The 22,077-nt window shown below is 38.6% G+C and overlaps 2 long non-coding RNA genes and 1 pseudogene across 3 annotated transcripts; 2 read left to right on the top strand and 1 right to left on the bottom strand.

The window, feature by feature from the left end:
- The first annotated feature begins 8,454 nt into the window (after positions 1-8,454).
- On the top strand, positions 8,455-8,919 carry LOC126628569 (uncharacterized). Its single transcript, XR_007625473.1, has 3 exons — positions 8,455-8,616; positions 8,731-8,803; positions 8,904-8,919. It is a non-coding gene; the product is annotated as an uncharacterized LOC126628569 (long non-coding RNA).
- An 83-nt stretch (positions 8,920-9,002) lies between these two features.
- Positions 9,003-12,453, top strand: LOC126628566 (uncharacterized). 2 transcript variants are annotated; one of them, XR_007625467.1, is made up of 7 exons: positions 9,003-9,386; positions 10,009-10,111; positions 10,217-10,312; positions 10,474-10,506; positions 10,941-11,058; positions 11,458-12,204; positions 12,282-12,453. It is a non-coding gene; the product is annotated as an uncharacterized LOC126628566 (long non-coding RNA). The 2 variants fall into 2 exon arrangements; XR_007625468.1 differs by lacking the exon at positions 12,282-12,453 and having other exon boundaries at positions 9,009-9,386; positions 11,923-12,060.
- On the bottom strand, positions 11,904-21,462 carry LOC126628562 (disease resistance protein RUN1-like; annotated as a pseudogene).
- Positions 21,463-22,077: the final 615 nt, after the last annotated feature.

Genomic DNA, 22,077 nt, shown 5'->3' with positions numbered 1-22,077 from the left:
CTTCCCTGAGCGTTTTCTCCTCTTCACCCCTCACCCATTTTCTCCCTTCTCTCAACTGCAACCCCACCCATAACATTCCAACATATTCAAATTATGAAATTGAACAACAATTTTCTCAATTCATACACAGCAACCACCATACCTTTCCAACCTTGACTATCACTCCCACTCTGCCACTTTCTCGCACACTGTGATTATTTTCTCAAGAAAATGACGGAAGACAACTGAAAATGGTGGTCAAGAAAAGTCAATCAGCAACCCATTTGGTCAAGGATTCAAGGGTGGAAGTTTGTAGTAATGAAGATGGCTTCAAGGGCGCATGGTTCCCTACCAAAATCATTGACTCGAAACCCTGGATTTCGGCGACGAAGAAGAAAAGGAAGAGCTTTTCTGACGGCATCAACAACTCCTTCTTACCTACCAAGGCTGAGGTCCAGTACAAGACTCTGCTCTCCGACAACGACCCGGACAAGCCCCTGACGGAGTTTGTCGAGATGGGTCAAATCCGGCTGGTGCCTCCAGACGACAATGTCGACAAGCCCTTCGAGCCCGGCGACAAAGTCAACGCCTTTCACCTCAAAGCGTGGTGGCCCGAGGTTGTGATCAAGTGCGAGAAGGATGAGTACACGGTGGGGTTCATGTACCCACCTGATCTGCTTGTGCTACGGCGGTTCGAATTGCGTTCTCACTGGGATTTGGCAGACGGCATTTGGGTCCGATCCAAAAAGGAAGTATTGGTTCTGGGTTTTTGGTAATGCTTGTGGGTTTTGTTTTCTGAGCCCTAAAGTTCCTCTTTAGCACGTACTCCTCGTCGTATGACCGCGGAGGGAGGTGGTTCTGCGGGTGGGTCTTTTTTTTTGGGGGGGGTAGAAAGAAGGTGGTTTACGGGGGAAGAAGGTGGTTTCGCGAGGTGGGGGGGGGAGGTTCTTGGGTGGTTTGGTGGAATAGGCTTCCTGGGTTCGAGGGATCAGCTTTCTGGGGTTCGTGTTGGGGGGGAAGGGCGGGGATGGGGAATGAGGTGGGTAGGTGGGGGTGGGGGACTAAGGGATCTAGGTTCATATTTTTCAAAAAAATAAAAATAAAAAATTATTATTTTTGCCACGTGCCATACATTTGGCAGCCACGTGGCACACATTTGGCAGCCACGTCAGCACTTAATGGATTAATGGTTGGAAAATGTAACAGAGGTATTTTTTGAAATAAAATAGTACTTGAGGTATGAAAGTGAAATGTTTTAAAGATGTTGTATGGGGTTGTAATAGACCTCAAACCTGAGAGGCTAATATGTAATTTACCCTTTTTTTTAAATACCAAAACGTCTCTAATTTCTTTGTTATAGCTCCATTTTACGAACGATTTGCACCTACGCGTTCGTGAGATCAAGCTCCATTCAAAAATATAAATTGTGACCTCGAAAGGTCTACGGATTTTAAATAATTAATTTTCAAACTTTAAACTTCGTAAATAGTTTAATTAAAATCTAAATTCAACTAAATTAATACAAATTCCCGAAAAATAATATAAAATCTCCTTAATACAAATACATGGTTTGCAATAGTGAAATCCAGGAACGGAATTTCACACTTCAATGGATCCATCGAATTTCCGTTTGATCCTGTATACCCATTTGTTTGGAAGAATGTTGAGATGCGGTTGAAAAGGCACAAGAATCCAAGTGCCAGTTGGAGTGCTATGAACTTCTCGGCCATGGCTTGTCGCCACTGTGGAAGTCAGTTAGCATGTGTGAAACAAGCTAGTTCAACCATATGATCAGTGGTAGCAACAAAAGCATATCGTGGATTAGGTTTTCGTATTCCATCTTTGGCCCGTGTCGCCCGTGGAATCACGAGTGAGATGGTAGGGAAATGGATTCTCTTCGGATCCCATCCACCAAATCCACCAAAGTATGGGAATTCGGGTTATTGAAATTTGTTCCAACGGCTACAAATAGGGGCCTACTTTAAAAGTTATAATAACTTTAGCTATTTGATCAAATTTCAAGGATTCGGATCCTCGAACTAAGTGGATTTGGTGGAAGGAATAGAGACTTCCCCTTTCGAGATGGTAGTACTTGAATCGTGGGCACGGTGATTGGTTGTCAGGAGTTGTCCCTTTTATGTCATGTCAACAATTTAAACAGACTTTTGACATACTTAGGCAGTAGAAGAACTGATAATGAGGGATAAGGATTGTCTGCCCTCCTAGTTGTGGTGCCCTTCCATGCCCTCCTATTTTGTGCGGTCACGGTTAAGCCACGTCAATATTTTATATTTTGCTTCTTGAGTCTTGGTTGTTAGAAATGTTCTCCCATTTTTCATTTTGCTTCTTGAGTCTTGGTTGTTAGAAATGTAGAGCACTTGTTAAGGAACAAATTCTATCAACAAACGCTGCTGCAGTCGATGCTTTTATACGACCAGCGACTGAGGCAGCAAGTGTTGTTGCGTTTGTTGCTAGCATTGCTACTTGGTTTAGAGACTGTTCACAACGTTGGCATGATATGGTTTCTTAAGGTCAATATTCGCATGATATGATGTGTTGGTTAAGAGATTGTTCACAATGTTGACATGACACTCTAGTTGTTCTTTGTAATGCAATTATCTTTGAGATAAAAAAAAATGTGTAATAATTATATACATTTTTTCTTTTAAAGAAAATAAAACTGTGTTTAAATAAATAATAATAATTAGAATATTAATAAGGGAGTTTTAACAAAACACTCCCGGTACTGTTCATTTTTAACGAAAAACCACATTTATACATTTTCCTAGTATTATTCACTCTACCTTTAAAAAAGGCTTTTCATTAAAAATGAAGTTTCTTTGGATTTTTCGTTAGTTTTCATTATTAATAATGGTTATGAATGAAATGAGGAAATGTAGGAAGTGAAAACAGGGGAGTAAAACCAAGTCTAATCATTATATTGCTTTTTAAGTTCATTATAAAATTATCAAAGACGGTATAATTGACGGGTCATGATCAAGGACACATTTTTTGATACAATTGATCCTAAAATTTACCAAGTCTACGTGGCATGCAGATCAAATAGCTAATGAGTTAATTACGTCAGTGGTTTGAATGCAGGGCATGCGAACTCGTCAACCGAGCTCAATCAATGAGTAAATGAATGTGGTGGTGGTGATGTCAAACGCGTTGTTGATTTCTTATCTAGCGATTGCAGCTGAGAAAGGAACGTCTCAGCCTCTGGATTCTAGCGCATGAAGACAAGGCTACTAGTCACTAGGAAGTTCATGAATGGTCTGCATTGGGCTCGGCTGCTTTAATAATATTTGTGCAAATATAAGTGCGCCGAATTGGTATGGACACAAATACTCAAAAGAGATAAATGTCTTGTCTGTAAATATAGTTCAGTCGTCGGAGTCGAACTCAAAAATGCACTTGTGAATATCCAATCATAAAATAGGTTCAGTTTTCAATGTGTTGAACAACGTAACTTTGTAACACCTCATTGCACTGAGAAAGTTAATGAGGTGACATCTTCCAACAAGGACTTAGAGATTCCTTGTTGATAAAGACTTGGTTAGGTAGTCAGCCGAACTTGGGGTAGAGCTGTTTCTACAAAGTGAGCTCCTCGCTTGACTCTATGACCCTATAGCTGTTTTTACAAACTGAGAGATGTTGTCGGTTGTCAATCACATAGTTGTTTATACAAACTGAGAGATATGCTTGACGAAGTTAGGAAGGTTAGTTGCTTTCTCAAAAAATAAGAGGGTTTCGGAGAGCAATAAATTGGCAGATTTGTGTATTGATTTGAAGAGGCTTTGAGTGTTGCAGATCCTCTTCTATTTATAAGAGTGATTTTCACCTAATGCCACAGTAGAGTCCCACTCGGACTATATTTCCTTGGTATTAATCCATTCAAATCTCTGCATAGAGCTCAGCCACTCCTTGTCTTAGGACTTGGAACCTAGTCCCTTCTTCATCTCTTATTCGTTCTAATCCTGATCAGCCACGAATATTAATCCTTGGAATATTCCTAATTTAATCAATATTTGCCCTGATGTTTGACATTTCTATTCAATCTAGGATTCAATCGAATCCAACCCTTGTTTCCAGAGGGCCATACTAAGATTAGGATTCGGCTCACTTTCTTTGGGCTGGACTTATCTCAAAGAAATCTAACGTATTGAAGGTTTCTGTTCTGGGTTGAGACCCAAGTTATCCTTAGTCCAGGCCCAATATTTTGGGCCCAAACAGACACTTTCTTATAATTATTCAAGATGATTCAATGGATAATCATCATCGGACCTCTGACACACTTTCTTGTAGTTCCATTATGTATATTTTTTTAAGAATCCGAACAATTTATATTTCAATTCATCTATCTTAGATTATCCTTGCAAAACATTGGATAAATCTAAAATCACTTAAACAATCATTTGTAGTGAAAAAACGGACAAATACGATTTTATCAAAAAATATTAAAATGACTATCAGTTAACACAATAGTCATATGGTTTTTAATTTGTGTAAATTTTTGGTTGAGATTATTTTTTATGAAAGAACTAAAAGATAGACAGTTAAATTGTTAAAATACATCATAGAGCGATTACTAAGAAAGTGTGTCAAAATGTGTCCCACAATCTTGATCTCATAATTGACAATTTACACTTTGGTTGACAAGCAAGTGTTTTCTTAATAATAAGCAAAATTTGGTAGGTTATTACAAAAATATTGTATTCAAAAAGAATTTTAATACCTTTATGTGAGAGATAAGGACGGATCCAATTTTGGCGAAATTTGTACAAAAAGAGATGGACAAGTTGATCCAAGCAGAATAAAAGATTCTGATTGATTTTTTTGGCAAACTTCACCCAGCCACCAACTCCAACGGGGCAACATTCATGGATTTCTTTTTTCTATCTTCAAATATCTTGCAACGCACATCTCATTACAAACAAGAGTACTGTATATTGTCGATAGTTTCGATATCTGGTACATCACTGTTGCATGGAGCATAGGCAATCCAACTGCTTGACCCGCATTCATAAATTCGCTAATGAAGTGAGGGTTCGCTGTTAACATGGACTGATTCTGTAGTGGTGATTGTAGCAATCGAAGAATGAGATCGGAGTTTCCTGCTTCATCTTCACTGTAAACTAAGGACAAAGCATCAGCCTTAGATTAGAAATGGGTTAAAAGCGGGGAACACAAAACCAGTAACAGAGTAATCAAAATCATATGTCCTCTGTAACATCGATCAATCCCAAGATTTAATAGAGCTTACAAGGAAGGCTATGCACCGACAGCATCTCCTCATGCATTGAATTAAGATCCTTACGATACCTTCTCCATTCCACAGCCCCCGCCCAGAAGAAAAATAAAAAATAAAAACCCTACTAAGTCATGTATTCACCCAAGCTGATCATTAAACCGTAGTGCTAAGACCCAATCACACATTGCCTCATGTAGCGAGCGAATCTTTACCTAATGTTTCAATTTAATTGATTTAAACCCTCAAGGTTGCACATTGTAGCAGTATCAACCGTCCAGTTAATTTTACATTTAAGTCAGTAAAATTAGTAATCACAGGGTCCACATTTATGCCAATCCAAGGGTATTAAATTAAAGATGAATTCCAACCTACAACATTTATAGTGTGCAATAGCTAGGATAGTGCAGCTGTTCTGCTTTAGGTGGGAACACATTTTCAATCTTATTGTACCCTCATATCAGCTTAATCGGTATCAAATTCCTTTGACTTAACAGGCAATAGACAGTGTCTTTGCTACATGTGCAAATGTTACGGGCAAAGTGGATCATAATAAAATATCAAAGACGAAAGTGAATTATCAAGAACTAAAATGAAAGTTCAAGCTAAACTATACCTAAAAAGAAGCACCCATACCCGGCAGAAAAAAAATGTTGATACTCACACTACATCTATATTAGGAGAAATTCTAGCATATAACGGGTGTACACAACGTCCCTCTCACAATAACTGGTCAAGCAATCAGTATGCAAGTGAATTGATTGTGCGATGAACACTGCACACACCTATTCTATGCAAGAAGACCTCCTACACTACTCCTCAACTTAATGTTAAAGGCATCACTCATACAGTAACACAGTTTCTGCAAAATTACTAGACAAAACTTATTGGGGACGTACCAAACTAGTCCCAGTGCATGGTAGCTTTAACATCTAGGTATATACATTATGAGAAACATAAGTGACTTTTCAAAAAGCAACTTGTGCATAACAAATGACCGATTGCCAGTACTCAACCAAGGAGATAGTGGGAAAAAAGCATTATAGGAGGAAACTTACGCCGGCGTTGAGCGCCGGTTTGTTGTACCAGCTGAGAATATATGTACTCATCAACCCTCTGCTTTGCCCGTGCCACCTGGTACACAATCAGAGATTTTTAAAAAAATGAGAAAGTTCATATGTTGTAAAAACAGAAAAGTTTGCAGCATACTTGTTTATCGAACAAGCAACCAGAGCTTTTCCAAATTACAAATTTTAAGCCCATTTCATATAGGGAATTGTTATACGCCCCCAATCTAATAGTATAAATCTTTACATCATAGGAGAAAGAAAAATGAAAAAAAGAAAAACCTAAACACACCACCCATTTTGACTCAAATATCTCACGATAATATGTAAAGAAAATATTATACACCACTTTGCCAACCTTAAGCATGTTACATCCAATGACGTTTATCAGAATATTGGGTGCTGTTTGTGGTAACCAAATTTCACCGGCCCCATAAGAGACACCATGTGTACTAAAGCAAGCCAATATGACAAAATTATCTCTGGAGTTTCACCAGTACTTAACCCTTACGTGCGTTGAAAACTAATGCAACGGAGGGATGTCTATTAGTACATCACACCCAGCGGAGGTGGTATCTTTGCCAGGACAACATGTTCTTCACGCCAGACAAGATGGACTACCATGAAACGATGCGCTCGGCCACACCCACTCAGCAGAGGATATGAGCTTGGTTAGCCATATGAGGCCCAATGAAAGATCTTGTGAGCCTAGTTGGACTCACAGGCGAGATTAGCCCATAAGGGATGGATGAGGCAAGATTCAACAAGATCTCCAAGGCAGAGTCATCCTTATGATCATTGCTTAGAGATATGCCACCATCACCAATGTTGTTAGCATTCATCCCATGGTCAACCGTTGTTGGCTAAATAGGTGAGACTCCGTTGAGTTCAAACCAATCATTTAGTAATGAAGTATGATCATTTCCATTAAAAGGTAACTATTCCATAGCCTAGAAACATAAAGCTTGAGATTCATTCTTCTGACAATTAAGTCTAACATAGGTGTTGGAACCAAATTTGCACATCGCAGTGAGTGGTGGCTGAGTACAAACTCAAGCAACCTGCAAAACAATAAACAACCGTACGCAAGTTTGAGACGGGGGGGAGGGATGTGTGTCGGCTAAAGGCTCTACAACGGTCAAGTTAGTGAATGATTTTAGACTCAAGTAGTGATCAAGAGAATTGAATGTTTAGATGGCGTTATCATAGATGAACCCTAGATGGGTGTATTTATATCGTGGGAAAGAGACCTTTTTAGGATAGTATTCTTATTTTAAGGCAAGAGAATCCTAGAGGATAACTAGGAGTAGATATTGCATCCTCTTAGGAGTTATGAGTACTTTGCAGCATGCCAATTCCTAGATTGTAGGAACTTCAAGACTTAATACGATATGATTGAGTCAATATCCGGATCAAATTGTTTGTCTTGCGGAACAGGCATGGTCATCCAGCGGAGCTGTTAGGACTCCACCTATTGCCCAGGAGTAGAGTGATGGTGGCACCGCTACTCTGTCTGATACAACTCTACTTGAAGCTAGGGAGTCCATGACTGGACTTCTAACGTAGCAATATTCAGATTAACCTTAATTTGGCATGGAAAATCATGATCCCATGCCCCTAACTATCCGTTTGAGAAGCAACCCGTTCCCCTTGAGGATTGATTGTTATCCAAAGACTATGCATGTCGGAGGAAGTTGGAATACATACTATTTGGTCTTCACATTATTGCAAACGTCATAATTTAGTGTTGAATTAGCCATTTACACGAGTCGAACCTAAAATTATCATTTACGAATGAAGAGAAAAATCATTAGATTGTAGTAGTAAATAAGTCACTCTCATTGAATGTGCAACGAAATGCTAATCAAATGAGATGGGTCTGGCTCAATCTCATATCGACCTTACTGTCCCATAAAGCTCATTTAAGGCCCAAATGTTTTGGTCTACGAAGGGGAAATTAATCGATAGATTTTGGGACTTGTTTCAGCAAACAGGTTGGGGTTTTCGAAACGGAGGCAGATTCTATGCCCTCCCACTTTTTGTGTCTCTTATTTGTGTGGTTACGGTTAAGTCACGTCAATATTTTATATTACTATTTTTTTTTTTTTATAAAAAAAATAATATAAAATATTGACGTGATTTCATTATTAAACGAAGTGGGAAAACAGAGAATCTGCCTCCTTTCGAAACGAGTCATTCCAGGACTGTAAATTGCATATGAATGCTTAAACCCCCAAAACCCAAATCCTGCATCTTCTTCTGAGGCTCGTCTGTGCCTCTCAACTGTCGCAGTCTTTCTTCTTCTTTCAGCTTCAAAAGGTTAGAATCTGGGATTCATAAATTGGTTTGGATATTGGAAAATGAGTTGTATGTACCATCAACTTTTAAATCCTTGTGGAATTAAATTGTATAAATATTTGGGCGTTTGATCAGACGTCACAATGGAGAGAAAGGCTTGTGACAGTGACAGTTAGTTCAAGGACGATGGCGATTTCGACAACGATGAGTTGAGTTTTAGTTTGATTTGTAAATTCTGTTATTGGGTTACGGTATTTATTCGGTTTTGTTTTGGTGATTTTGTTGTTAGTTGATGATTTGTGATGTAGATGGAGCAGGAAGAGGATGACTTTGATGATGAGCAGGCGAGGAGGAAGAAGAATCAGAAAATGAGGAAGAAGATGGAGAAGAAGTGGGGGGGAGGAGGAAAATGGTGATGGGCAAAACGATAATAATGATGCCGAGATGGAAGAACGCGAGAAAAAATACATCAATCTTCGTCATCAGGAGCAGGAAGAGAGACTCTGTTCACAATCCTTTTATGCTTAATTATAAACCTGTGATGCTTAATTAGAATGAAGATATAGAGCTAAATAATGTGAATATAAGAGATAATATGCATAGCAGTTGGGGGTTAGTGACGAAATTTGATATTAACTTCATACTGCATATGTTCATGTATTGCTTCTCCTAATACATATCCTGTTCTCTAGGTAACTCTGAACAATCTAAGAAGTCACAATCATCTAAGAACATTGACAGTGATGGTGATGTGACGAGGATTGGTCCCGGATTTCTTAGTTGCTGTCGAGGTATAAGAATCATATTCTACTATCTAGATATGCTCTTGTTATATTGAAGCCTATCTATAGAACTGAAATATTGTTTAACATTATTATTCATGCCATACTTCGCTGATCCATTTGGAGCAGCAAAAAGAACTTTGGAATTTTGTCGTTTTATTGTTTAAAATTCTTGTAAATGGTGGGTTCAAGTACCTTACTATTATTGCTGTATTTCAATACCTTAGTGCCTAACTTTTGTTATATTTCAATACATAGTTCTTATCAGTTAATACATCAGGCTATTATGTTATTAAGTTTGTCTCAACTGTTCAATCTGAAATATGCTAGACGATAGTTTTCTGACCTTTAAATTCCATTAGGTACTAAATTAAATTAGTTTGTTATCTAAAGGGGCCGGCAGAGAACCATGAAATTCATTTGTAAATTATACTTGTGAAAAATCTATGTTGCCGTATGTTTACTTTAAGCATACTCTCGGGCAGTTCTATATAAATTCTTTCATGCTCCAATAACTTCTCTTGCATGAATTTTAGGAATTTATTCTACTATGTTCAACTTTTCATTAGTGTGTGCATTTCCATGCGGGTTACTTGGTCTAAACTAAGGCCTGTCACGTTGTATCTTGTAGAATAGCTACTTTCAAAAACAAATTGATAGACAAATGACAGAGGAAGATAGAGGTGACCACAGGCGCTACTGCTATTGAAAGCGAGCTGCATGCTTTTAATCAGGTCTGGCTCTATGATTGAACTTGTAAACATGCCCTTCCCTATGACTGCTTGTGCCATGCTTTGCCAGATATCACTAGGAATTCATTTTTCTTTTTCCAATTGGAGAATATTAGTGAACAACTTGCTTCTTATATAGAAGACCCAAGCAGAATGGTTGGGCAGATGCAGATGTGGAAATTAGCAGTTGCTGTATTTGGCACTGTAAGACATTAATTCTTATATCTAAATTGAAAAAATGAAAATTTCACAGCTCCCAAGGTCTCACGTGCATGCTCAGATACATTTGGGCTTCATATTTTTAACATCATAACAAGATTGGTTTTTTACATTTAGTAATTTAAACACGAGTTATTGATGTGCAGGTTCCTGTGGGGGAGACCACTGCAAAGGGAAAGGTACTTATTGCATATAATTGTGGTTAAATATAATTTTATACTAATCTGAGGTCCCATTTATAAATTCATTGGAATTAAATGTCCCATGGAATTCACAATTTTCCCATGTGCTATTTTAACTCCCAAATGATGTACAAATTCATTGTTTGGGATAGATGCTGTTTATAATTAATTCGATACAACGTCTGAGCAAATTTTGGGTTGGTTGTGGTGTTTGCTTCAATTTTCTTTTTGTATGGCCTCGAGGGCTGTGAGTGTTTTCAGTACACTTCATGCACCATTAGCTTTAATCCTATCTTTTATTTAAAATTTTGATTTGTTTGCCACTTCGATGTGCAACCTGTGAGGTCCGCTTTAATTACCTTGTTGATGTGTTATAAAAGTTATATTTCTATTTGCACAAATTGAGTAATTTTATTCCTTCACTCTGATAGGTGACATAATCTGATGCTGGTGCACAAGTTGATGGTGACCCCGAACTTTTGGATGACTCTGAGTTATACCAGACATTACTGAAGGAATTTTTTGAGACAATTGACCCAGCATCTTCTGGTAAAACTATTAGGGCATCTCATACATGAATGATTGCATTTGAATGTGATATACTAATATGGTTTACCCAATTTATAATATTTCCTGTAGTTCAAAACACATGCAGTCAGATTGCATTTAAAATTTGTGGCTTTTGAAATTCTTAATGATTTTATCCTCCCATGTGATGCCTGGTATCCTCGTTAATGATTTTCAAATAATTTGGACTCGTCTAACCAACTTTAAATAACTAAGTCCGAGTCATGAGGGAAGTTTCATTCAAACAATCTGTATCTGCGTCTATTGATGTCAATGACACTGCATTGTATCAGCAGCTTTTAGTGGGCTTGGAACCTCATCAATCCTGAACTTCTATTGTTTTTTTATTCTAATTTTGCACTATTTGATTATCCACCTCAGAGACAGCCGTTCCTCCTAATGCTTCCTGACACTAATAATTCGGGTTGAAGAAGCAGAAACCTGCTCCGTAGTGTAGTAGCGATGCAAGGCTGAGCCAACTCTATAGTCCTTAGATCTCGGGCTAAGAAATTGTTTGCTGTTTATTTATTTGATATATTATTCAATTTAATCTGTTATACTTATTCACACAATTTTTCAGTGGGAGTCGAATCTTTAAGAAGCATGATTTTGTAGTAAATGACAATTAAGATGGCCGAGTCTTTAAGAAGCATGATTTTGTTGTAAATGACAATAAGATCTGTAACTTTGACATTTATAAGCAAATAGGATGTTTTTGCTTTCCAAGGTGCCGAAATAGTATTGCTAATGCTGGATGTATTTCAGTATTTGATGATGTTGAACACATTTGAGCTATGTAATATTTGATGATGTTGAACACATTGAACTTCAATATCTAATTGCTAGGGTCTTTTATATCTCAAGCGGTTAAGAGCGCTTAGCTGTGAACTCAAAGTTTTGAAGGCAGAAAATATCTTGAAAACAAGGAATGCAAAATATGTCTGTATCAAGTAAAATTGCAAACTCGTGGAGGGCTTATTGATTACGGTCGCTTCTTTTTCTGGGAGATGGATGACCGAACTACTAGAGCAAGCGTGAAAAAGAAGCCAGCAGCTGTGAGGAGCACCTTCCAGCGTCCGAGGCTGCAGTTATTGCTGGCAGGCCTCGTCTTTGCAATTGTGTAATCAGGTTCATCCTCTTGGCCTCCTTCTTTGTCTGAAAAACATACAAATAACATAAAATTTATGTTTTTGAAATGAATACAGACAGACGTGGAAGTGCTTGGATGGAGTATAATTCATTGCAATACAACAATACGACATACCTGTGTCTTCTTTACCAGAGTCCATGATGAGGCGATTCAACCATCTCGACCCATGGAAATTAGTGTTGTCATAAAGTTCTTTAGGGTGACTGCAAAGAAAGTATATTCCCGGTCTATGCTCGAACATGGACAAATCTCCACCGATGACAAATGGATAATCAGGATCTGATTTGGTGTTGTGTTGGGTACTTATCATCATATTATTCTGGTGCTCTTGCACAAGCTCGACACCAAACTCCTTTACCAAAAACAACCAAGGGGTCATTACTGAAACATCCACTTCATCTCCACATTGTAATATTGTTTCAGTCTCCATCCTCCAATGGCTCAACCATATCATATCTTCTTCGTGACCTGGAATTCCATAGAACTCTGGGCCATAGATCCACTTCAGACCCTTACTCTTGTTACTCACTTTAGTCCGTATTGGATGATAAGAATCACAATTATCATTATTAGAATTCTCCTTCTTTGCATAGGTAGCAAAGATGTTTAAGCCTCGAATTCTGTGACTAGCAAGTAGTAAAGGGACAATAAAAGATATCGATGACTTGGTACTTATGTAGCTGAATTGGCCTGGAACCTCATTCCCAGTAAAAAATGTGCTGAATATACCAAATTCGTACAGTCCCTATGTATTTGCCAGTCATCACAACATTACTCAGTCATGTCTAACCATGATATATTTATGACTTATAAGAGAGAGAGGGAGAGAGAGGGAGAGAGAGATGCACCTGGACAGGACTCCATCTATCCTCTTTTGAACCACTGCATCCGAACGGTGAGTTCATTCTAATGGCTGGCAAGGATCCCAAGTTGCACAAGCCCAAAAGTTTGATCATTTCCACATCAACTCTATCAATGGGCTCTAACTTGTAATCGTACTGGCTCTCAACTAGATTCCAGTTGTCACCCACATTCATCATTGCAGCGCATTGCTCAGGGGAACCAAAAGTTTTTTTTTTTAATGATATGCATCCGGCTATAGTTATGCTTTGGTGTAGTTTCGGCAACCCCACAAGTGATTCGAGCCTATTACATCCCTCGAAAGAGAGTTTATCGAGCCTCCTCAAACCTTTGATGAAACCTGGCAAACTGCAAATTGGATTCTCACCTAACTTTAGTCTTCGCAACGAGGATAGACTACTTAAATCCCTACAAAAGGCATCATCAGAAAGATTGCATCCCTTCATACTTAACTTTACTAAAGAGCATGGAAAAGAACTCAAGATAGTTGAACTTCTATCTGGCCACAATTCACTTATTGGAATTTCATCTGTCTCAAGAACTTTCAGAGACTCCATCTTCTTCATCATCTCCACTGGAAACTCATCAAGATTTGAGCAACCAGATAAAATGAGTGTTTCAAGTGATTTAAGCAAACACATGCTCTTTGGAAGGATCCTAAGATTCTTGCAATCCTTCATATTCAAGTACTCAAGTCTCTTCAGGTTTCCAATTGATTCATGAACAACAATCAGGCTGGTGCAATCCACAAGAATCAATTCCTCTAGATTGGGGCAAGGTGAGAAGTCCATGGTTTCACTAAGGGCATGAGAATGGCTAACGTCAAGGATCTTCAACGATGGAAGAAACTGTGGAAACAAATAAAAACAAGCAAACAAAAATATAACTAGGAGTTTATTCCAACATATGAAATTAATTAAAGAATTAAAACCTAAAGAAAAGAAGGAAAACAAATTGAAAAGCATACAGTAACATATGTTTGCTCTTTTGCAGAGTTGTCTCAAGTTGCTATATTGCATTTCAAGAACTACCAATTTCTCCAATGAAAAATCAACAGGAATTGAATCCAAAGGAAATTCGAGCAAGCACAACCATCTTAACCTTGTCGGAAGTTCTGCATAACATCCGTCCAGTCGTACATGTCTAAGACAAAGCAATTTCAATTTGTGCATCCTTGCAAATGAATTGGTTTCCAAGACACTCTCGTTTGAGTTTATGGGACTGTTTGTAAGCAGTTCATGCATGTCCAGCATAAGACCTTCAATTGCTTGCGTACCCTATAAAAGAAATCGGAAAAACAATTGGTTAATTAGCACAAGAGAAAAACAAACACACACACATACAATGAACATTTCTTACATTCTTTTCTCTTAATACTTCGAAAGAATCCTTAGAGCGCCACAATCTACTACGATTCCCAGGCTCATATGATTCTCGACGAACAATTCCTCGTCCCATGTCACGAATCACGTCATGCATATACAACTTCTTGTCCCTATCAATTGTGACCAAGCACCTATCTATGAGATTTTGAATGCCACGGATTGTATAGAAGTCACATCCATTTAGTATTCTAACAATGTAATCTTCATCCTTTCCAATAAAGAAACAAGCAATATGGAGGAATAATTTCTGGTCATGGTCATCTTGTAAAGAGTCGTAGCTTATTCTCAATGTATTCATGATTTCATCATTTGGAATAACTTCTAACTTCTCCAGTGTACTTTTCCATACACGTTTAGGTTCCCTGAAAAGAGAAGAACCCAAAACTTTGAGAGCTAATGGAAGTCTTCCGCTGTGTTGTGCAACTTGTTCAGAATATTTCTCATAACCTTCAAGGGGATGATCCTGGCCAAAGGCATGCCAGGTTAAGAGGTCCAATGATTCACGGAAACCCAAAGGTCCCACTTCATGCACCGTAATACCTTCATGTGCCTTTAGCAACCTTTTACGCCTAGTTGTTATGATTATTTTACTTCCAAGATAAAACTGATCTTTCATCCTCAGTACTGCATCTAATTGGTCCATATGGTCCACATCATCAAGAACAAGAAGAACTCTTGTAAAGCTTATGGCTCTTCCAATCTTAATTATTCCCTCACTAACACATTGTATTTTCTCTTTTTCCCCCTTTAAAATATCATAAAGAATTTTCTTTTGTATTCGAACTAAGCCGTTCGGTTGACTTGCAGTTTCTCTGATATTTTCAACATAGCTGCTTCCTTCAAAACTTTCACAGTTAGAATTGTAAACACATTTTGCAATGGTTGTTTTCCCTATTCCAGGCAGCCCATAAATAAGAAGTATACCAACATCATGTGATGGATCTTGTAACCATAAATTGATGTGTTCGACTCGAGAATGGATTCCAACCAGTTTTGATTCAACGCTCAAGTGTGTGCGACTTAGCTTATCACGAATCACTTTAACAATATCTTTGATAAACTTTGACTCGTACCTAATAAGAATTTGCAAATAAAATGAAAGATGAATCAAACATGTCGATATCGATCAATTATACGAAGTCTGATCATGATGGAATTCACAGGAGAAAATTATATTAGGGTTCGATCAATAATTCTTAACAGCTATTCCATGCAGCTACATGGTACAGATCATGACAACTTAATTGACCTTAAATGGGATTATTACTGGAGCAATTTGCCTGATGTCATATGAACATTTGTGTTGAGTAAATCAATATTTTGTGATTTTATTGGAGAGGTCAACAACAACAAAGAGAAGACAAAAGAAGAAAATGAAAGTTACCCATAAGCTTGATTTTGTAAAACCTTCCCAGCTAGATTTGCAACCTCTTCAAGTGCCTTCCTCCCATCTCTCCATCATGTCGGGGGGTTCAGTTTTCCGGTGTCTAGCAAATGCCTCGGCAAAGCTTCCCGTCTGCTTCCTCACATGGGACGGATCAACATCGTAGAAGACCTATTGGAGTATAAATGTATTTGATGTGGTAGTTTCATTATAACAAAGTGTAGGATCTAATGTAAACCTTTGGATCATATTCCAATTGGTATTTAGATTAGATTAGATTAGAATGAGTCATAGCTCATGACATGTGCAAGCATCTTACATGATGACTTAGAAATGAATGGTTGTGATGGATTTGTAATGTTGTGAGAGAGTAAAGTTGTTTCTTACTCCTCCAACGTTAAATCATGCTTGTTGAGCTCTTTGCTAATTGAACAAGTTGAATACACTGAAATCTTGAAGAAAGCTCTGCTCTGTGTGTGTGTGTGCATTTTTACTGTTCCATTGAATCTATCAGAAAATCAAACACTAATATGGCCTCAGAGCCAGGTTGGATCTCAATCTGGGCGTGAATCTGTGACAAGGGTTGCAGCTAAGGAACTCGACAGATAATCGAGTTTGCTGCGATTGAAGAACAATCTGAAAATCACTCGGTAACTCGATAACAAGTCTAATATGGCTGGATCGAGTGGTGCTGATCTTCGAGCACCGATTTTCAATGGGGAAAACTTTGATTTCTGGCAGATAAAGATGAAGACTATTTTCAGATCTCACGATCTGAGGGACATGGTTGAAACGGGGTATAATCCTCCAGTGAAGAAAGAAGACGAAGAACTCACTACCGCTGAGCTAAAGCAGCTGAAGGAGAACATGATCAAGGATGCTAAGGCTCTCGGGATTATTCAAGGTTCTGTGTCCGATGAAATTTTCCCACGAATCGCTATTCTGGAAACAGCAAAAGAAGCCTGGGATATACTGAAGCAAGAGTTTATTGGAGATAAACAGGTGAGATCTATGAAACTTCAAAGCTTAAGACGTGATTTTGAATATACTCGAATGGGTGAACATGAATTATTTTCTGTGTATCTTGTGCGTTTGTTTGATCTCATTACGCAAATGAAAAGTTATGGTGAGAGTATTGGAAATCAAAGAATAGTGCAGAAATTATTGATTAGTCTTCCTAGATCCTATGATAGTATTGTAGCTGTGATTGAGAATACACGGGATTTGGAGACAGTTGATGTGCAGGATGTAGTTGCCACTCTAAAAGGGTTTGAGCAAAGAATTGAGAGACACTCTGAAAATAGTACGGAAAAAGCCTTTGCTAGTTTAAGTATAGCTCCCAGGAAGAACAATTACAATGGCAATCAAAGTTTTAAACCCACCAAGAACTGGCAGACAAAGAGTAAGAAATGGGATAACAAATCAGTGCATCATCAAGGAAAATTTACTGGACCTTCTGATAATGTCAAGAATGCTTGTAAGTACTGTGATAAACTTCATTTTGGAGAGTGTTGGTTCAAGGGAAAACCAAGGTGCCATAACTGTGATAAGCCAGGGCATTTTGTTAAGGATTGCAGATCAAAGAAGGTTACTCAACAGGCCAATTATGTCAAACAAGTGGAGAACAATCCAACCATGTTCTATGTGTGTATGGCTGCTGCAGTGAAGAAGGGAGAAGATGTTTGGTATGTTGATAGTGGCTGCAGTAATCACATGACAGGAAGAGAAGATTTACTGGAGAACATTGATAGAAGTGTTACTGCCAAAGTTGAGATGGGCACAGGGGAGTTGGTTAATGTAGTTGGAAAAGGAGAGTTAATGGTTGCAACTAAGCAAGGCAAACGGTACATCAAGGAGATCATGTTAGTACCTGGTTTAAAGGAGAATCTATTGAGCGTGGGATAAATGATGGAGCATGGATATTATCCTGTGTTTGGGGGAATTGAAGTCAGAATTTATGAAGACTTTACATGCTCTAATCTGGTTGTTAAAATTCCTATGAAGGGAAATCGAAGCTTTCCTTTGAAGTTGCAACCAGGAATACAAATGGCTATGAGGGCAAGTGTTAAACAAGCAGCTGAGATATGGCATAGAAGACTCGGGCATCTAAATATGAAAGCTCTCATGCAACTTCAAGAGCAGGACATGGTGACTGGTTTACCTGAGCTCAGAATGAATTCCACAGTATGTGAGGGATGTGCTATTGGAAAGCATTCTAGAGATGCTTTTCCTAAAGAAACAAATTGGAGAGCTGCACTACCATTGGAGTTAATACATACTGATATATGTGGACCAATGCAAACACTTACCAAAGCTGGAAACAAGTATTTCATCACTTTCACAGAAGATTGTACCAGAATGGGATGGGTCTATTTTCTGAGAAACAAGTCTGAAGCATTTGGCATATTTAAAAGGTTCAAGGCAACTGTTGAATTACAAAGTGGATTCAAAGTGAAGAAATTAAGGAGTGACAGGGGAGGGGAGTATACTTCTCTGGAATTCTCTCAGTATTGTGAAGATCTTGGCCTAGAAAGACAACTCACAGTGGCCTATTCTCCTCAACAGAATGGTGTTGCTGAGAGAAGAAATAGGACCATTGTAGAAATGGCTAAATGCATGATGTTGGAGAAAGGGATTCCATTTGAATTTTGGGCAGAAGCAGTTAACACTGCAGTCTACATTCTCAATAGATGTCCTACCAAGGTGTTGCATAAGAAGACTCCATTTGAAGCTTACAGTGGACGAAAGCCTGGAGTAAAACACTTAAAAGTGTTTGGATCCTTATGTTATGCACAGGTTCCATCACAGATAAGGCAGAAACTGGATGCAACAAGTGTAATGTGCATATTCCTTGGCTATGGAACGTGTGAAAAAGGTTACAGGTTGTTCAATCCTAAAACTAACAAGGTTGTTATTTCTAGAGATGTAATCTTTGATGAGAACTCTTGTTGGGATTGGAAATCTGGTAATAAGAAGACTATGTCCATCTCAGTTCCAAGTGATGTTGATGGAAGCAAAGAGAATGAGGCTGAAGCTGTTGAAGATGATGCAGTATTTGAATGCACAGAATTACTACAGGAACAACATGAGCAAGTTATTGCTTCTTCTTCAAGACAAGAAGAGCAAATGGATCATACCAGTTCACAAATGTATGATCATACTCCATTAAGGTTCAGAAGCTTAAATGAAGTTTATGAAAGGTGCAATTTCTATGTGATAGAACCTGAATGTTTTGAAGAAGCATCAGGAGATGAGGCTTGGAGAAAAGCTATGTCCACAGAGATTGAGATGATCGAAAAGAATGACACATGGGAGTTGGTCAAAAGGCCATTTGATAAACCTGTAATTGGTGTAAAATGGGTTTACAAAACAAAACTTAATCTGGATGGTTCAGTGCAGAAGAACAAGGCACGGCTAGTGGCTAAGGGTTATTCTCAAAAGCCCGGAGTGGACTTCAACGAGACCTTTGCACCTGTGGCAAGGCTTGACACCATTAGAACTCTAATTGCATTGGCAGCTCAAAAGGAATGGAAGTTGTTTCAATTGGATGTTAAGTCTGCATTCCTAAATGGTACACTGCATGAGGAAGTATATGTGGATCAACCACAGGGATTTGAAGTTCAAGGACAAGAAGATAAGGTCTACAAGTTGAAAAAGGCTTTATACGGTCTGAAACAAGCTCCCAGAGCTTGGTATGATGAGATAGACAATTATTTCAATCGATCTGGTTTTGAGAAAAGTCAAAGTGAAGCTACTTTGTATACAAAGTTCAGTGATGCAGGTGTGCTTATTGTATCTCTGTATGTAGATGACATTATCTACACAGGGAATTCTGATGAAATGATTCAAGAATTTAAGAAGGATATGATGAAGCAATATGAGATGTCAGATCTGGGATTGTTACATCACTTCCTTGGTCTGGGCATAATTCAAACAGATAAGAGTATATTTATTCATCAGAAGAAATATGCCAAGTCACTACTTGAGAAATTTGGATTGAAAGAATGTAAAGCAGTAAAAACACCACTTGCAGTTGATGACAAGTTAGCTAAGGAAGATGGAAGTGAGGATGCTAATGAAAGTTTGTACAGGACAGTGGTTGGTAGTCTGTTATACCTGACAGCTACTAGACCTGATCTAATGTATGCATCATGTTTGCTGGCAAGGTTCATGCACAAACCTACTAGGAAACACATGGGGACAGCTAAAAGAGTCTTGAGATATGTGCAAGGCACATTGGATTTTGGAATCGAATATGTGAAAGGAAAAGTTGATGTGTTGATAGGCTACTATGATAGTGATTGGGCAGGAAGCTTGGATGACATGAAGAGAACCTCAGGCTATGCATTTAGTTTAGGTTCAGGAGTGTTTTCTTGGGCTTCTGTTAAACAATGCAGTGTGGCTTTATCTACTGCAGAGGCCGAGTATGTAAGTGCTGCAGAAGCTACAACACAAGCAATGTGGTTGAGGTTTGTTTTATCTGATTTTGGAGAAGAACAAGTGGAGGCTACACCTTTGTTGTGTGACAACACTTCTGCCATAGCCATGTCTAAGAATCCAGTGTTTCATCATAAAACCAGGCATATTAATCGGAGGTATCATTTCATAAGAGATGCCATTCAAGACGGGACAATTGAACTGCATTATTGCAGCACAGAGGAGCAGTTGGCAGACATCTTTACCAAGGCTCTTCCTAAGGATCGATTCGAATACTTGAGGACTGCTCTTGGTGTGAAATCAGCAAAACATTTAGAATGGAGTGTTGGAGTATAAATGTATTTGCTGTGGTAGTTTCATTATAACAAAGTGTAGGATCTAATGTAAACCTTTGGATCATATTCCAATTGGTATTTAGATTAGATTAGATTAGAATGAGTCATAGCTCATGACATGTGCAAGCATCTTACATGATGACTTAGAAATGAATGGTTGTGATGGATTTGTAATGTTGTGAGAGAGTAAAGTTGTTTCTTACTCCTCCAACGTTAAATCATGCTTGTTGAGCTCTTTGCTAATTGAACAAGTTGAATACACTGAAATCTTGAAGAAAGCTCTGCTCTCTGTGTGTGTGTGCATTTTTACTGTTCCATTGAATCTATCAGAAAATCAAACACTAATAAGACCGGTATAACCACATGGTCCGAGCTAGTCCTCTTGTGGTCAACGATCTCGACAAGCTCGTTAAGGCACCATCTGGATGACGCGTAATCTTTCGAAAACACAATGACAGAAGTTCGGGACATTTGGATTGCTTGCTTCAGTCCCCACTTGATACCTTCTCTCGTCTCGAGTTCATCGTCGTCTCGAAATGTGCGATATCCCGCGCTTTTCAAAGCTGTGTAGAGGTGGTCGGTAAACGTCTTGCGAGTGTCTTCACCTCTAAAGCTCAAGAACACGTCGTAATGATAACCCCGACGACTGTTGGAATAAGAGGAAGTTACTTGAGTTGTTCTCACAAGATCCATTGATGTGGATCGGTGGACAAACAAAAAAACTGGTCTTTGTTAGGTGCAATGCAAATGTCTGTGTGCAGGGGGGATATTTAATTAGGTCGTTCCTATCAACTTCCAGGAAAATTAACAAACAATTATAAAATGGGTCTTTCCCATGTATTGACCTAAAAAGCAAGGTTCCAAAAAACGCTAGGCGCTAGTCGGGCGGGGGGCTAGCGCCTAGCGCCTAGGCGCCTAGGCGGATTTAGGTAAATTTTTTGTATATCTTGTAAATAAGTAGATATTGACACCTAAAAAAAACTATACTTGTATGGATAATAAAATAATGATAAAATGCAAATTAGGTACACTATTTCCATAAGTATTGGATGAACTTGTAGTAAATTCATCATTTGCAAATTAGATACACCATTTCCATAAGTATACCACCATAAAACCAAAAAAGAAAAAAGCACGCAATTAATAAAAAATAAAATTAAAAAAAAAAAAAACCTCCTAGGACCGCCTAGGACCGCCTAGGGCCGCCTAGGACCGCCTAGCCCGCCTAACCCGCCTAGCCGCCCAGCCCGCCTAGACCGCCTAGGCGCCGCCTAGGCCCAACCAGATTTTTCCTCCCGATTTGCCCAAAAACAACTCGGTTGCTAGGCGCCCAGCGCCTAGGCGGCCGCCTAGGCCGTTTTTTAGAACACTGCTAAAAAGTGTTTCTTTATGTCATGGCCGGCCACTAGTGGCAGAGATGAAAAGAAAAAGAAAAGAGTACTTGTTTCA

The sequence above is a fragment of the Malus sylvestris genome, chromosome 7 (assembly GCF_916048215.2).
Source record: "Malus sylvestris chromosome 7, drMalSylv7.2, whole genome shotgun sequence".
Taxonomy (NCBI): domain Eukaryota; kingdom Viridiplantae; phylum Streptophyta; class Magnoliopsida; order Rosales; family Rosaceae; genus Malus; species Malus sylvestris.
Note: the sequence above shows the minus strand (reverse complement) of the source record. Positions and strands in the feature narration are given on the sequence as shown.